At 48.0% G+C, this 18,125-nt stretch overlaps 1 long non-coding RNA gene across 1 annotated transcript in view; it reads left to right on the top strand.

Moving 5' to 3' along the window:
• The first annotated feature begins 4,345 nt into the window (after positions 1–4,345).
• LOC114598747 (uncharacterized) overlaps positions 4,346–18,125 on the top strand; it is an 81,672-nt gene continuing 67,892 nt past the window's right edge. Inside the window, exons 1-4 of the long non-coding RNA XR_003707149.2 lie at positions 4,346–4,582; positions 6,538–6,812; positions 9,437–9,545; positions 10,167–10,516. This is a non-coding gene — a long non-coding RNA (uncharacterized LOC114598747). The remainder of the gene's footprint in view (positions 4,583–6,537; positions 6,813–9,436; positions 9,546–10,166; positions 10,517–18,125) is intronic.

Genomic DNA, 18,125 nt, shown 5'->3' with positions numbered 1-18,125 from the left:
GGGGGGGATAACGAATTCCTATGCCCCACAAATAACCCAGAGATACATTTTAAATAAAAGGACACGCCCTACTCATGTAAAAACACCAGACAGGCCCCACAAATAACCCAGAGATACATTTTAAATAAAAGGACACATTCTACTCAGGTAAAAACACACTGATTCTCGGACCATCCACGGGCCAGATTTTGAAGGCAATTGGGCCGCATCCAGCCCCGGTCCTTAGGGTGTCTACTACCCCTGATCAAGTGTGTCTCCCAGATAAGATTATTGGGTTGGGTGTGACTTGGTTGCCCACTGAATTATTCTGGCCTAGTTCAAAAGAGGCTCTCTAGACGGCATCCCTTCCAATACCGAATTCTGGTCAATGCTGCCCAGCTGTGAACATTGTCTAGCCTTGCCCTCGTTCGTCAAAACGGGAAAAGAGAAACAAATGATCAAAAGGGCAGGGGCATGAACGACTGAGCTCACGGAAGGCTCACCACGAGGATCATTTAGTCAACGCCCTGAGATTAAGAGTCTCATGCTCTGCCGACTGTGCTATCCCAGAGATGGCTTGTCCGGCAGCGGTAGTAGCCACCGTGTGAAAATTTGGCAGCAGCACCACCGTCGTCAACTTTCTGAGTAGAAGAAGAAGTTCTGGGAAGCAGAAGTGGGTTCCCCTCTGAAAGAAGGAACGTCTGGCAGCCGTAGGGTGAACTCGTGCGCGTGCATGTGAGGGGTGGAGCGGGAGAAAGGCGAGGACGAGAGATCAAAGGAAGCAGACAGAGCCTCGAGGTCGAGGATGATCAGCATCCAGGCAGTAGATCTGAAACTCTCCTTCTGTCTCCTCTTCAGTGCTGCTAGCCACGTCCCGTGCTTTTGCCTCCTGCCTGGAAGCCTCCCCCCCCCCGCCCCGCCCTCTCTGCTTCGGAGTTGGCCCGCCCGTTGCCACTGGAGGGATGTGCTGCTCGCTGGCCTTTGAGCGCTGCCCTTTAGCTGCTCCGTGAGTTGCCTGGCAATGAGGCGCTTGCGGCTCCGCCCATCAGTCGGCATCTCTAGGCGGTTGGGCTTTCCCCCCTCTGGGCACGCTGGGCTCGAGATCGCCACGAGGGCTGATGGTGTTCCCATCGCTGGATCCGGACTTCGCTTTTCCACTCCTTGCATGCCAGCATTGCGGCCTGCCTTTTGGTTCCTTGCTATTCCTTCCTCCTTGGCTTCCTTTAAAGGACTCCTCCTTGAGCCTCACGTCAACGCGAGGGTTCAGCATCCGCAGCATATGCCTGGTGGAAGGTTGTGATGTGGGAGAGGAGGCTCCTGAACATGCACAGAGCGCGTGTTATTTTCATTCGCTACACACAGAAGGTCGTTAATTAATTCCCAGGTGCATCTGAGAAAAGGCTATTTCGGGTCCGGTTAATCCAGTGTTTCCCAAAGTTGGGTCGTCAACTGGTTTTGGACTACAATTCCCATCATCCCTGACCACTGGTCCTGCTAGATAGGGATGGTGGGAGTTGTAGTCCAAAAGCAGCTGGAGACCCAAGTTTGGGAAACACTGGGATAATTTACAGTCCTGCATTTTTCAACACCCGGAGAAGTTACCGGTTCCCTCATCCCTCCTCAAAGGAATTCTAAAGCAGGGGTAGGTTGGTCGGGATCTCTTGGGGACCTGCAGTGGATCGCCAAGGGTTTCTGACTCCCTTTTATTAGCAATATCAACAAAATGGCTTCTCCCACCTACATAAGGCTGTTGAAAGAAAGCTAGCCAGGGCAGGCGTAGAATCTTGTGCAAAAGAACGGTGATCTCAGTTCAGTTCTGGTACTGAGAGCAATTTCCTGGGCTCGGAATGTGTTCAGAGGCACCCTGTCTTTGAATTCTAAAAGACCTGGCTCTGGTTGGTAAGATCATGGGCTTCTAGTGAAAATCAAAGATCTGACAAGCCTAAGTCTGCCCTCCTCTGAAAGTACAGAACGGGTGTGCCCGAGAGAGGCTTGAGATGGGGACGCAGTATGTACTCCGCAATCTCAAACGGAAACCCCCTGTTCTTTCTGCTGCATCGGAGTTACTCTCCTTTGAGTTAAGGCAGGTGCAGAGAACCTTCGGCGCTCCAGGTGAAGCTCCCATCAGCCTCAGAAAGCAAGGCCTATAACCAGGGATGAAGGGAGTTCATGAACATATGGAGGGCCAAAGGCCCCCCACTTCTGATTTAAGGCAAAGGTAGTCAGCAGAGTGCCGTCCATGTGTCTTTGGACCACAGTGCCCCTGCCAAGGTAGCCCATGGTCAGGGATGATGGGAGTTGTACTTCAACAGCACTTGGAGGCACAACGTGGGCAATCTCTGATTTAAGGCACACCCCATGACACCAGAACCATCAAAAAAGCATTGTTGGGTGCTAGCAAGCCTAGTTCCAGAGGGAATCTTCTGTATGCTATAATATGGATGGACCCTCAGCTCCCAAACAGCCTGGGAGTATCACTCATGCTTCTGAATGGCACGCCACCTGGCTTATCCTGCTGTCACCACGATGATTTGAAAGATGGAAAGGAAATCACCACCAGAGAAGGGAAGAAGGGGACGTCGCTGGTTACCTCCAGCCAAAGAAAGAGCTGCATTGAGTCAGATTTGCATTGTATGGCTAGCCTCCCGCCCCCCGACGTGGATAGCTTTACCACCCAGTGGTCATAGGCAGCCACTCCATATGCTCATCTGAGGAAGCTCGTCCCGATTGCTCTAAAGGGCAAAGAGCAACTCGCATTGCAAATCTTCAACTCTGTCCTTTGCCTAGGAGGGCGGGGCGTGGAGAGGCGAGCTGGGCTATCAAAGCATCAACTCCTCTTCGCCCTCCTTTGCGGCCCTGGAATGACAGCTGCTACCCCACCCCCTTCGGTGCAACACCATTTCCTGAGGCACCCAGTGCAAAGTCAGATGACGTCACTGAGCTGGGATTGTCCCTTAATAATAATTTAAACAAGAATTTTCACGTAGCGATGTTCTCCCGAAGGAGAAGTGGCATGCAGTCCTCATCCCCCAGACCCCAGTGACAAAATTATTGTTTTTAGAGGCGTGGGAGGTTTTCATGGACGTTTCTTGCTTTCCCATCCCTTTACCTTGTTGAGAAATATTTGATTCCTCAACTGCACACGTGGAAATGTATGCAAGTCACCAAGGCAAAACAGAACAACTCCCCGCCCCATCTTACGCCTACGACTCCGATTTTTCCCCTTTAATGCTTTTTAAACAGGACAAATCAAACGCTCTTCAATTACCTTTAAGCGAGCGATTATTAATTAGTCTGCCTTAGTATCTCCTAATAGGGCATTTTGCATATTATTGATTGACTCTTCGCTTGCGCTGTATGAAGTGCGGCCAACTATCACTGCGGGAATCATACCTGACAGAGAATCAAAAGTTACAATCCTCTTTACAGAAATATAAAACGATCCTTATCAAGAGGCAATTAACTGGGCTGTTGTTTCTCTCTCTCTCTCTCTCTCTCTCTCTCTCTCTCTCTCTCTCTCTCTCTCTCTCTTTCTCCATTGGATCGGTTTTCCTCTAAAGCCCAACCCTTCCAGTCCAGTCTACAAGCACATCTACACAACCGAACACACGTTTTATCAGTGGAATAATTCATCCAGAATAATAGCTACCTCTGGTTTGGGGGGTTTTCTTTCTTTCTTTTTTTACAGTCACTAACAAGGGCCGGGATCTCCATTCAGAATCTTCATGATACTGAAAAGGCAGAAAATGTTTCCCCCTTTAGTCATTTTAGTCATGTGTGCAATAAAAGGGGAAGGGGGGAAGGGCGTTGTGGGGGGGGGGGGGGAGAGGGAGCTAGCGTGCATTCAGAGGAATCTAAGCTGCACTAAGGAATCTTTCCTGTGCAACTTCCAAGTAGAAAGGTGTAGTCTGAGTCGCCTTTCTGACTGGCCAAGGGATTCTCGTTCTCTAGGACTTACAACCATGAGTCCCCAGATGACTACTCTACCTTAAAACTCTCTCTCCCCCCCCCTACGTTTGTGATTAAGGAGAAACTGAATTCCTTGCTGTGTTTAAACACCCAATTGGAGCCCAGAGATTTTCTGCGGGTCAGGTTCCTGGCCGGGTTTCAATTTGGGGTGAGTTGTGGACAGTAGGATGGGGTCTACATAGCAGAGCTGAAAATTGTTAGCACAAAACTCCCCAACTAGCGGAGTAGAACAGAAAGAACAGAACTTCAGATCATAAGCAAGCGTGAATGTGTTGGGGGGGGGTGTAATATGCTAAGCGCGGCCACACACACACATGCGCGCGCATACATACAGTGCTAAATAAACATTTAGTGTCCTAATGCTAAGCCTCCGGGAATGCTTGTAAAGTTCCCTACCTGCCTCTAAAACGAGCGACCAATTCGTCTGCCATACTTCTTTCTTTCTTTCTTTCTTTCTTTCTTTCTTTCTTTCTTTCTTTCTTGCATTTTTTCATTTTTTATTTTTTGCAATAGCCTTGCCTGGGAGGACTCGAAGGCTGACCTGCAGAGGGCAATCGTTGGACACGGATGATAACAAAGGCAGCTGGGAAGATTAGGCTCAGGCACGTGGCTGTGACCCAGGACTGCTGCGTAGGTAGGCAGCGGTGCTTAATTAATGGATATTGAAACAAAAGATGTGTGTGTGTGTGTGTGTGTGTGTGTTTGTCCTTAGGCTACATTTTCCAAGGCTAATCTAATTCATAACCGTTAGGTTTGTTCTAAAGAGATTAACCCAAACTTTCAAGAGACAGGTCCAGTTAACTCTAGAATTATCCTAAACGGTTAATTGTTTACTGGAATATTTAAAGTCGGTCATTTAGATGCACCCCCCTCTTCTTTTTTAGTTCTCTGCTAATCAAATAGGGAGGAGTGGGAACTGACAAGAATCTTAATTGCTTCAGCCATTGGCAAGAGAAACGTGTGGGCTTTATATAGGGACGGGACACCCCCCCTCCCGTCTCCACTCCCTCCCCCTTCCAAAGCAAGCAGTGAACCACGTCCCAATTCCTGGTAATAAATTTGCTGTTTGCTTCCTATCTGGCTATTGTCTCCGCTTTTAGAGCGGTTCACCTTTCCGTTTCAGCACCAGGTATGTGGACAGCGACACGCTAATTTGCATATCATGCTCAACTCCCTTCTGCCGTCCGCTTTAAAAAAAAAAGCCGCGTTCACACGAAAATAATATTCGCGCTCCGTGTTTGTTTGTTTGCTTATTTGTTTTTTAAAAGACTCTTTTGGCTAACTTGTTTTTTGAGCTGCTGTAGTGTAACCTGCTCCCACCCCATTAACGGCGTATTCATTAGAATAGAGGAGAGGAAACAGTGTGTATTCCTTCCAACTTTTTCTGCATCCTTTATATATTTTAACAACTAGCCCAAACGGACTGGAAGCTGCAAGGAAATTTGGTGGTGGCAGACTGTGTAAATGCTGTTCTAAACACACACACACACACACACACACACACACACACACACACACTGGGTCTCCCCCTCCCTCCCCTGTCTAAGCCTTAGGAAGAACGGGTGGGAAACCCATATTTAATCAGTCCATGTCCAAATTTCAGTGATCGGAAATGTCTTTCTCAAAAATAATCCCCACTGGGAGGTTGAGTGGGGGGAAAGGTCCCGGGGTTTGCTGGCAAGAAAGCGACTTTGCGTCAATCCTGATGAAATTAGCAGCGCTGAGATTTTAAGAGACATTATCTGGGTGTGCTTTGAGCGCAAGTGAGATGGTATAGATTAAACACACACACACACACACACACACACACACACACACACACACACACCATGAAAAGAAGGGCGCCTAACTTCTTCGAAAGGAGCAAGACCCTGTAACAACCATACGTTCGAGACCGTTACAGTCCCTAAAGAATTGATATACATATCTATTCTTACAATGCAACGTGCGGGGCTTGCTAGCTCTGGTTCAAGAGCATGCATAAACACACACACACACACACACACACACACACACACACCGCCCTGCTAAACGGTTCTTCTCGACACATGTTTGTTATCAGAGGGAAAGGCTGGGAACACAGAGCCATTTTTCTCAGCAGCTCCCCCCCCCCCACTTCCCCCCTTTTGGACTGCACGTTTACCATCATACCACCCAGCATCGGTCCTTTCCCAATAGGAAGTCATGAATATGAGCTGTATGAAGCCTGCACGTCAGATCTTCCTCAATTAATCCACCATTAGCATGCTTGGGATCTGGTGCTTGATGGCTTAACAGAAGCTTCGGTGGCTGCTGTATGTGCTTGGCCATCTCCAATTAAGCTCTGCTCAAAATGAACTCGGCAAGACCAGCCTTTCCTGAGCTGTCAGTGACTCCCGTTTTTCCTTATTTTAACGTTTGTGTGTAGTGGCAGGCGACAGATGGTGTAGATCAGATCGATTTGATTGCATTAGGCGATTTTTTTCTCTCTCTCCTCTCTCTCTCCTTCTCCCTCCTCTTCTCTCTCTCTCTCTCTCTCTCTCTCTCTCTCTCTCTCTCTCTCTCCCTCCCTCCTCCCTCCCACCCCCACCATCACTTCTTTTCTGGAAGCTCGCAGCATCTGAAAGGCGATCGTCGGGGACTTGGAGAACACCAGCATCCGTGAGGTGGGAAGGCAGCGGAGCACACAAAGCCAGCCAGAGGCGCCGAGGTCCCTTTCCCAGGGCTTGTTAACACTATAATCCGGCACCAGGAGGGAAGGCGAGAGTGCTGAGCGGGGAAGGGGGGCAGCTTTCCGCTGCCCAGAGCTTCTTTCCCTAGCTCATCAGATGCCTCCCTGGGTTTTACACACAGTTGGAGTTCGGCTCGAAACCAGGATTTAAAGGGTAAGCGCTTCAATAGAGGTGGATTTCTGGGAGTTGCATGGGGAGGAAGTGGCGAGGAGTGACTCTCTCGGCTCTGGAAAAGGAGGCAGCACTTTAATCAAGATAAATATTTCTCTGATTAACCCCCTGCGTGCACTTGCACCTTATCCTGCCTGGTCCACAGTTCATATAAGTCATCGCATCCCTGGCTTATATTGGCGGCGTTTCTCTTCTTCTTGGCAATCCCTGAACTGCTCTAAAGCTTTATTCTCAATTGCTGGCAATGGCTTGCTCATCTCTTCCTAGCCCCTCACCCTCCCACCCACCCCAAATCAACACAGAGAAATATTTGACATTTTAAGCGGAGCCTTCCTTGCCTGTTATTCTGATCGGTGGCTTTGGGAGGGCTCAATCCCTCCAGTTATTACGGTAGGGAGGGAGGAAGATTCTAATCAACATGGCTTTCCATGAACAAAGGTAGTTAATGCTGATGCTGAGCGTCGCTCCGGGCTCCAGAAGCTGCAAAAGGTATCGAAGGAGCAACAAAGCGCCAGAGATGGCATGGGGTTTGTGGTGTGGCATGACGTGTTTGTGTATGTCTGTGTATGTGAGAGAGAGCGTTGAGGGGTGGGGTGGCGATGGAGCCGACAGTTTAAGGAGGTTTGAATAGAATATGCGCCCAGAGGCAAGCGATCTGGTAGGAAATGGTGTTCTCGTTCAGTCCCCGTGCCCTGCCTGAAGGAGGGACCGCTGTTTGTTGGCTTAGGGCTCACCAGAGCTCTCTCGCTGGTGCAGCGGGGAGGGATTCCCCAAGGACGGAGCTGTCCACTAGCCTCGGTGCTGAACTGCCTTCGACCATTTTGGTAGGTGCTATCCAGCAAGGAGGGCCGTGCACAGTAATCACTGCATTGAAGCGGTCAACGGGCGCGACTGATGGAGCAAGTTTGGAAATGGGCGCTTGATACTCCTGGGTGGGGGTGGTGAGTTGGGGCTGATTTCTCAGCCCGGGGAGGAAAATCGCCAAAGTGCATTTTGTTATGCGGGCTTCTGTGTTTGGGGGTAATAATAGTAATGCTACTATTGGAAAAGTTTGGCTATCAACCCTCAGCCTTTCCCCTACCACGAGTTTTTGGCACGAGGGGATTCTCGGACACGTTGTTTTCGGAATGAAGGCGAGAGAGATGAGGTGCCTCAAACTGGTGGCGTGTTGACTTTCGTCAAGCGGCTTTTCTGGCTGAGAGTTCAGTAGGAGGACAGACTGCCCCCGTCTCTTTTCCTCCCCTGCCCGAGCTCTCTGTAGTGTGTCAATCTTCAATTGTGCACAGCGGAGGGAAAGGAATCTCTGTGTGTGCTGCTGCTGGTGTTTCTTTTATAGCTGTTATTCTCGTAGTGCAGCCTCAGCCTTCTGCCTTCAGGAGGGTGAGAAACGTAGCTGAAAACTGAAGAGAATGCGTGGAAGTTGCATGTGCCATTATTTTTTAATGGTTGAAATTATTATCTGTATCGTGTAAGTAGTTTGGGATGTTGTTGGTGTTGGTGGGTGTCTATATGCATTTTTTTAAAAAAAGAAAGAAGCAGTTATTCTTTCTAGGTCTTTGTAATGATCTGGTATCAAAGCACGAGCTGGTCCTGAAGGAGGAAATCTGGCAAGAATAAACGCAAACATCTTGTGTGAATGTCACTTGCAATCTGATATACAAGCTGGTCAGTTACAGAGCTCTCTAGCTAGACAGAAGCCTTACAATGAGTCTTGGTGTGAGGAAGAGTGCAGCACCCACCCACACCCAGTCTTCTAGCGGCGCTTCTTTGTATTTTGCAGCCAAGGCGGAACAAAACCATCCCAAACTTACTGTGCGCTGGGATTTTTTAAAAAAATATTTTTATTTTATTCTGTTTGCTCCTTTAGAGGAAACCGAATCCTAAACCCTTATCCTCAGGGGCAATCGCTGCAGGTTCGACAAACAAAGACCTCCTTTACCGCCCCCACTCTGGCTCTTGATTGTAGAGTGTTCATTCACACGTTGTGTCTGACTATACCAGCATTGCAGGATGAGAAAACTTTTTTTTGTAAAAAAGAAATGTGAATGGATCCGTACAAATGTACATAGGGACGGAGTGAGAAGGGGAGAGACAGGGGAACTCGGTTAAGCGTTTTCACTTTGGAGACAATCTGGCCAGACCGTAAGGCGTAGAGAGTATCCCTAGGATGTGCTATCACGCGTTTATCAGGCGATCTCAAAAACGCTGCTTTAAGAAAACGTCAAGCCCTAGCCACGGAGACCCAGCTCTTTAGGGGCACGCGGGAAAGGAAAACGGATGGTTTCTATTTTATCTTATATTACTGCGCTCGGAAGGGACTTTTAGCCTTAGGTTATACAGCATGCGAGAGGCCTGGAGCGGAGAGGCACTTGCTTCTCTCCGACAGCTCCGGGGGCGCCTTCTAGCAGCTGACAACGGCGGAGAGAGTATGTTTTTTGTTTATTTTCCCCCGCGAGCCGGGACCTCTCCAAGCGCCTCGCTGAAATTCTCCCGGGCGTGCGCGGTTTTCTTGATCAGATTTCCACCCATGCGCTCTTTCTCACCTTGCTAGTCTAAGCAAACAGCTCGGTAAGACTTGTGTGCTTAACTGTGCGTCTCTTCTCCAGAAATCGCGTCGGCTGCCATGAAGAGCCGTTCAGCGCAACCCCAGGGAGAACTCGAGAGAGGGGAAAGGATGGCAGACAAGCCCAGAAGAAGAAGCTGGAAGCTGGCCAGGTAACGCTGGGCGGACGGAGCAATGAATGCATGCAGGGATGCATGGATGGATGGATGGATGGATGGATAGACGGAGCAGTGAATGCGTATAACGGTGCTTTGGAGAGGTGCATGCGGCCGGCTTCCTGGGTGCACAGTCTTTGCATGCAGCTGATGCGTCTGTAACGCGCGCCTACGTCTTTTATGCGGATAGACGGTCTGTGGGGTTTGAAAAGAACATGTGTGTGTGTGTGTGTGTGTGTGTGTTGTGTGACACGCAAGCAGGCTGGATTGTCAGCTCGGTTATTTATGTTTGCTGACGGGGTATCCAAGCACGTCTGGGGCATTCGTGGACGGGGGCTGTGCAGCGCCCAGGTGGATCCAGATCAGCCCCGTCCACGCGTCGCGTGGGAATAGGGCTGCCTCCTCGGAGGAGCCACGCATCTGAACGTGGCGTGGCAAGGCTCGTGTCTTGATGTGGCCGCATGCTTGCGGGGTGCATGCGTGTGTGTGTGCCTGTGGCCCTCGCCTGCCTGCCTGCCTGCGCCTTTGGACCTGGGCATCTGCCCTGCTGCCAATTGCTCTCGGGAGTTGCCCTCGCTCCAGTCCTTCATGGCTGCCTCTTCTCCTTTGCCTTGCCAGGGCCCCGGAGTCCAGCAGCCCTGCGTGGATTTGGGATCATCGCTCGCTGGGCGACTCTCTCTTGGATTCTCCTCCTCCCGTTCCTCTGGGCCACCGGACGTACAGTTGTGGATTTATTGTCGCGGTGCGTGCAGCTCCAGCCTCCTCTTCGCCTCCTCTTCCACCACCACCGGCGCCAGCACCACCACCGGCTTTCTGACTCTCTTCGGTGACGGGTATTCTTGGGTGGATAATACGGATTACGTTGTTATTGCTTAAGAATACGCGTAGTCGAGGAGAGTACTCGCGGCAGGCGGGTGGGCAGCGACCACCCACCCCGGTTGGCTCCTTAAACGGCTCTAGTTGCCAAGGTAGCGCATCATTTTTTAAACATATATATTTAAATAATAATCATTATTTCATTTTGCTCTCGTACTTCCCTTTTCTCGTACCTCGCAATCTCCGGCTGCACCAGACCTCTCCACCCCTTCAACCGGGGCGGGGTTGCCTCACTGCAGCTTCCCACTCGGATACTGCGGAGATGGGAGGCAGGGAGGGAGGGGGGCGTCTGTGGAGTCCTGGCGTCTGCGCTCCGGCTCCGGACGTCCTCTTTCTTAATGCGGATTATTGACTCCCCCACTTTGTTACTTCTGATCCACTCCCAACCGGAGTGGAATTGGTCCGCCCGGGTGCCAGACGCGCAAGCGGGGATTCTGATCCGCCTTAAGCCATTGGGAGGGTGGAGCCGGGGCACGTATGGATGGAAGGAAGGGGTGGTGAGGTTGGGGTTGGTAGAGTGGCGGTGGTGGTTTGTCAGGATGGAAAGAAGTGGCTTTGTGTGTTTGCCCAAAGGTGGAGTTGGGAGTAAATCTCAAGGAGGACTAGCGGATTGGGTGTTCAAATACAATTTGTACATTGGTATCCAGCTTTGCTTCCCGCTTTTGCCTGGCCCGGTTCTATTGCGTTTTTGGACAAGGGCTGCGTGCTCGGTGGGAACAAAACAAAACTTGAGGGACTAGCGACAGGTTTAATTCGGTTTAGCCCTGGACGCTTGGTTTCTCGCTGGAGGGAGGTGGGGTAGCAGTGTCACCCGTTCCTTCTCTCTTGTCTCTTGCGATGCGGTCCTAAACACGTTGACTCGGATGTCAACCCCATTTAACGCGTGTTTACTGAGAAGCAAATCCGACCTTATTCATTAGGCCAACTGGCAGCCAACTGTCCACAGAGGGACAGCCTTAGTCTCTAGCGATCCTAATGCATGGGATTACAGCTCGATCTTTGAACTGTTTTCTTGGAAGTCTGGCCGAGGTCCTAGACTCGAAAGAGCCCTTTAAAACCGGCATAGGATCCGGCTGCGCATCTCACTGAGTTCTGTATGTGTATAAAACTGCAGCCTTAGAGAGTTGCTTCAACCCTTGCTACTAGCTACCTTGGTCAGCTCCACGGAACAGGGATGAAGAAGACCCAAGCTTTCCACAATAGGAATTATATATATAGTGTCATTTTTATACACTTCACGCGCACACAATCCGGAGTTTCAGTTTCTTTAGGATAGTAGGGTGCGCAACATTGCGGCATTTTGATCAAGAAGTCCTCCCGCAGTGCCTCTGTGTAGACAGGCCGGGGCAGAGATTCTTTTGGACTTCCCACACCGTGGTTCTGTAGGAAGGCTTCGGTGACCCTAATAAGTGCCGGACTGATGCAATAGGGAGCCGCTTCCCGCAGGCCTAAGGCGGGGTGTATATCTCTATATATATAATAATTACAATTATTATTATTACTTTGCACCCAAGGCCGAGGCAGTAGGGAGAAATTCCCCCAAAGTAGGGCATGTGGCCTGCCCTATTGTAAAAGAGGAGGATCTGGGTACATCGCTTTCCTGCAGGAAAAAAAGGAAGCAGAGTCTGGGACGAGCTACCACACCCTGGGTTAGCATTTTACCACCCACTCACCCACCCTCCACTAGCGACTACCATTTTAAATCAAAGCTCTGGACTCGCTTCTCTTACTACACGGAAGAGGAACGTGATTATCTAACCAGAGAGAGATACAGACTCGAAGAAAGAGCGCCTGCTCTCCTTTCAGTTCTATGGTCAAAATACAATCCAGTCCCTAGTGATGTCCGTTTGGTCTCCTTCTCTTTTGACGTAACTTTTCTTGTGGGGATGACGGTCCCTCCATAAGTAATTCGGGGGAGTCCAATTTGGGAGAGGGAGTAATTAGTCCAGAGCAATAGGAATATGCCCTGGTGTGGTTGAGAAAGTGGGGGTTGTTTATTTGTTCCAGATCCCTTTGTCCGCAATTCTTCGCCCCAGCAGCTATTAAATTTAACTCGTGGTCTGGCAATAGAAAACATACTACGTAGTATGGTGGTTGTGTCAGTGTGGAGAGGCTTAAGTGGCACATTCACCTCTGGGTTCAATCCTGTGCCTTGCTTGCTTCCCACATCTGATCCATAATTTGCTGGTTGTTCTTCTCTCATTGTGGGACAACCAACTGGAGTAGAGCAACGCCGTCGAAGGGACTCCTCGCCTAAGTTCTTTACGAGCCATACTAGAGCTCCTGCTGCGCTCTTCCTTTCCTCCCCGGTTCCAAGTAGCCCGTCTCTCTCTACCGCCTGGGTAAATTGCCCTTCTTTCGCAGTCAGTTGTTACTACTGCCAGAAGGCTGCCTTGTCCAAAGCAAACCCCATTGGTGGTGGGGGAGGGGGATATGTAATAAAACCAGGCGACAGCAAGAACGCCCCTCCTCCTCCTCTGACCCTTGGGATTCAACGGACGACTGACCCCATTCTAGAAGACTAGCCTAGCCGGGTTTGGCTTTTGCAGCCCAAATACACCAGAGTCTGAGAGCATCCTGAACACTCATTCGGCTGCAATCCTAACCCGGCTTGCCTGGGAGTAAACCCCACTGAATTAAACCGGACTTTGAGTAGCTGTGGTTTTAGGATTACAGCCCGGGACGTTAATGGTGGCCCGTCGTTAAATACGTGGTGCCTTAGATGTGTGTTTGTGTGTGAGCAAAGAGGGAGGACGGGAATGGGCTAAAAGGTCGATCAGTGAGAAACGACCAGGATAAACTTCACAAAAGGATGTCTCTGTCCAAACGTTTTAGTTACTACTGCTAGTATGGGCCTCCTTTCTAATCGTTTCTTGCAGCGAAAGCTGCTAGGATACCTTCTGCATTATTTTTTTTTAAAAATCTGTTGTATAATTGCTTAATTCACTCCTCTCCTCTTTATTTGTCCACCTGATCCTTGCGGGGCCATGGGAGGGGAGCCGCTGTTTATTTTAGGCACCCCCTCCGCTTGGAGAAATGATTGGTGGATTTTTGAACTCGCTGATCTGTGTGTGGCGGAGGCTAAGCCAAGGCCCTTCTCCTAAGTCGTCGATTCCTCTGGTCAGTGGTCCTTATGAGTGGGTTGTAGGGAGATAGTGATGGTTCCATAAGTGTGTAGACGGCGCCTTAAGGGTCAGTATTAGCAAAGCAAAACAAATCCCTGCCCCGAAGAATACACATTTCTTTTGTCAGGAGTCAGGAAGGAAAGACCCGGGATTTGAAATCATGAGTGACGGGGAAGAATTGCTTCCATCTTAACAGCATTCTTCTTCCCCATTCCTGGCCACACCCAAGTTTCCTTTCGGCTGTGCCGCATTAGAACAGCAAAAGGAGCAGGAAATTTCTGGATAGGGGTGCGCAACAGAAAAAAGCACCCGCATCGCTTTCAACAGCATGTTTTGGGTTTTTTACAGTGTGGGGGCAAAAATAAAGAGGTTGGTAGGATTTAAAAGATCTTTGTTCTTCTCTAATTAAAAATAAATAAATCACAAAAGCCCATTAAAAATCCTGCCCACATGACGAAAGGGGTCAAAGGCGTAACGGCGTTAATCCAAGAAATGGTTAGGTGAAATTCAAAGCGCGTACAAGAATCAGAAAAGTGAGAGTATTCGAAATTTCCAATTTCCCTGCCGAATGTTGGAGCTGCCGAACATTCCAGCAAGAAGGGTGGAGTTGGAGAGGGGCGCGTGGGAGGGGCAAGGCCTCCAATGGGGACTGGCGCTTTCTCTTTCCAGTGGCGCCCCGTTTGGCGAGAGTCCCTCCTATTGCTTAGAGACGCCTTCTTCGATAGGGCGGCTCTTCCCAAATCGTGTGCGCGCGCTCGTGTGTTCCCCTTTCCTCTTCTTCCCTATATTGATCTTACATCTTGATTGATTGAACGACATCCTGCTTATTAACCCCCAGGTCCACGCAGTGGCAACGTATTCAAAAAGCGCAATTGAAATGTCTGCTAGGCGATTCACACCAAGCAATGGGCGTAAAAGCAGCAGCAACAAACTTGAGTGTCACACCGAAAAAACCTGACGATTGCGTTTTGGTGGCTTACAATTCAAAAGCCTGCACAAAACCACACACAGAAAGAGATTTTTATTTTTTTAAAAGAAGTCAAAGCATGGTCGCCTTGTGGAACACAGTAAATTAGGCAGCCTTGGAGCAACAATTCGTTATTTTCCATTTGTCAGTCCAGAAGCCCAGAGTTATCCTTTATTAGGGTGGCAGGTGAGGAGCAAGGAAGGATGTTACAGTTTCCAAATTCAGATGGGGGAAAGCTTTCAATTGTTCAGGCTGGGCAGCTATGCAGGGTACATACTTAAAAAGCAATGTAGTGGCTCTGGAAAAAGAAGGTGTTGGGTGTGTCTTTCTCCTATTTTTTCCTATCCCCAAAGATTTCCGGTCATAATTAAGTCATGGCCATTAGTATAGATGGCTTCTTAAGAGGATTAGACAAATTCATGGATATGGCTGTTAGTCATCATAGCTAAGGGCCACTTCACAATGATGTTATTCCTGCATGGAGATAATTGTGCAGAGGCAAGCGGGCAGAGAAACAAGATCATGTTTGCAAAGTGCAGAGCCAATGTTTATCGTAAGAGTTCATTTTATCATAAGAGCAGATTATGGAGGGATATCTCGGGGAAGATGTGTGTAAAGTCCCACTGAGAATGGAACCTCCAGAGCCAAAAGCAGTCTACCTCTGGCTAACTGATGGGTCACAGTGGAGCAAACAACAGGAGAACGCTGTTGCCATCATAACCAGTTTGTGAGCCTTCCAGCGGCTTGCTGCTGTCAAAGACAGAACGCTGGACTAGATAGGCCTTTGGTAGTTTATTTAGGAATTGTTTATTTAAAATATATATACCTCACTTCAGTTGCAGAGAATCATGAGGTGACTAACAGACAGACAGACAAACAAACAAAAGAACACCAACAAATAAGATTATTATTATTATTGCTGCTGCTGTTACTACTGCCGGTGGCATTATTTATATATTACAACTGTTATATCAAGGTCCCTGCACTCAAGATGTTTCCAATCTAAATCCTGACAGTGGTGGAGACATTAATGAGAAAGGAAGGAGAAGAGAGGCAGAGGCAAAAAAAACAAACAAAACACAAGCAAGGGAGAAATCTGAGCAGATGCACTTAGACCTGCACTTAGGCTTGGCTACAGCTGGAAAGCGCTGAACTCATTCAGCGTTGTGATAAACCGACATACAAAGTAATGTATATAAAATACAGTCGGAGATTCTGCTTTGTTAGACTGTTGCCGTAAGCACTTAGTTATCTCAGTCTGAAAGCCAGATGTGCTTATTCTCCAAATCAAATTTTCGTGTTCCGTTTAATTCACTTTCTCCAGCTGGAGTTCTTTGAGCAGGAAGGATCAGCACATATATTATGTGGGAAGAGGGACTGTAGACCACACCCTGAACAGCCCAGTAGCCAGGCAATGGTGGATGCTGAGATGGAGAATTTGTAGCCCTGTTAGCAGGGCCTCGTATTGGGACACAGTACCCCTCTCTCCCCTTAACCTCTGCAAGAGACGTCCCTCATTCTAGCATGAAAGCAGAACATCTCTTTCGGACTTTTGTCCCACATGTATGTCAGCGGTGCACTTTTATACTACTCAAGGGGGCTGGTTATTCGTTTGATTTAAATGTCTCTTAAACATGCTTCACCAAGCGATTCCAAGGCAGTTTATAAAGGCGTGGTTAAAATGATCCGGACAACATAAACAATGCAATATTGAAACCAACGAGCATGCATAAGAATACAGAGCAATATTAGAGGCAAATAGAAATAAACTAAAGGGCAGAGTAAAGGGTATTTTTCAGGAGAGAAAGGTCAGTGCTGGCATAAGAGAGCCCAGCAGCGGCTTAGTTCATTATTCTTGTGGCTGCAGTTTATAGCTCACATAAATGATATGAAATAATTCCAGTCCAAATTAGGTTAGGACCAAACCTTTAGTAGAACAACCAAAATTTCATAAAATAGGGTGCAAGCTTTCGCTACACTCAATACCTAATGAAGGGTGGGCCAAATTGCATTTCATTTTTTTTTTGGGGGGGGGGGGGACACCCAGTAGTAGCCAAGTTAGCCTCTTCCATCATCATTTCAAAGAGATTCTTTACCTGAGTTCCATTTCATTTCTCCCCAGGTTTATGTAGCCAGATCTGTCTTCTTCCCTAAAATACATTTTTAACAGCCTAACGATGCTCCCGAACATGATTTTTCCTCTTCCCTCTTCTTCCCCATCAGAAAGAATGTGGTAGAAAAGGAAACATTGCTTGTATATTTTTGGAGATAAATTTATCTTTCCTTTATGAATCCTATTATGATTGTGTCGGCCTTTTTGCATTTAACTCTTATTCATTTTAATGTTATTCTTGTCAAGATCATTTAAAACTCTGAGATATATATTTAAAAAATCAAAGCTTTCTTTTATGTTTTAAGAAGCTGGTTGGCAATGTTAACCCGGATCAGTGTCCTATAGTGCAATCCTATGTATGTTTACTCAGAAGTAAATCCTGCGGAACTCAGTGTGGTTTGTCCCCTGGTAAATGGGGTTAGGTTTGCAGCCTTTAAGTTCCATGGCACTGCCTGTTAGCTAAGTACTGGTAGCAGCCCCAAATCCTCAGTCAGTAGGAGAACAACATAGCAAATGGGAGGCTGAAGAGAAAATGAGGCAGGATCTGAAAAATTCTGATTCCTATTACAAGCCTCTGTACACATCCTCTTTCTGGTGTGAAATGCACTACCTGGGTATCAAGTTCAACACAAAAAAGAGATGGAATATACAATAATTATTTGCTTTATGGTGTCGCTGTGTATCTTGTGGGGTTGAAGTGTTTCAGTATATAAGTTAGGTAAACATCTATTTAAACTTGTATTTCTATGGTTTCCTTGTTTAATATGATTAGCTCGTGGAATGAATATATATATATATATATAGTCTTTATGATAGGGGCTGATGCATTTTTAATGCCTGTACTCTTTGTGCTCTTTTGTTGTCGTCTAAATTAACATTTTGATGACCATGGGTTTCTTTCTCCCTTCATCTGGCATTTTAGAGATTGCTGCATTGTGGGGCTAATAATAGCCGATGTATATGGCCTTCTTCAGAAATATATAATGTTGACAAATGCTAGATGGTGCAAAAGCAGCTAGAATTACATTCCCAGTGGCCTTGTATAATATATACCCTTAGCAAATGGCCTAGCTGCTTCTGGGACCTGCCATCCAGATACAATTTTAAGGAAACAGCAAGGCTCCTAGAATCCTAGAAATACAAGGAGCCTGAAAAGCCTTTGTAATCATTTCCACCCCTTGCAAAGGTATAAAAGACGTTTATGATTTATAATATCTCATTGTTCCTCACAACGACCCTGTAAGGCAGGTTAGAAAGAGGCATAAGTCAACTGCTGATAGCTGAGTGAGGAACTGACTCCCCTCAGTGCTCTTGTCTAGTAGTAGTAGTAGTAGTAGTAGTAGTAGTAGTAGTAGTAATTTATTTATATGCTGCCTGTCAGGGCCACCCAAGGTCCCAGCTCACAAGAGACCAACGCCCAGTCCAGCTTATATACAAAAGCTTTTATTGAAGAACAACATTGTCAGTTCACAGCCGAGGCGCGTGGCCCCACGTCT

This window comes from Podarcis muralis, chromosome 5 (assembly GCF_964188315.1).
Source record: "Podarcis muralis chromosome 5, rPodMur119.hap1.1, whole genome shotgun sequence".
NCBI lineage: Eukaryota > Metazoa > Chordata > Lepidosauria > Squamata > Lacertidae > Podarcis > Podarcis muralis.
The sequence above is the reverse complement of the archived record's forward strand: the minus strand, read 5'-3'. Positions and strand labels throughout refer to the sequence as shown.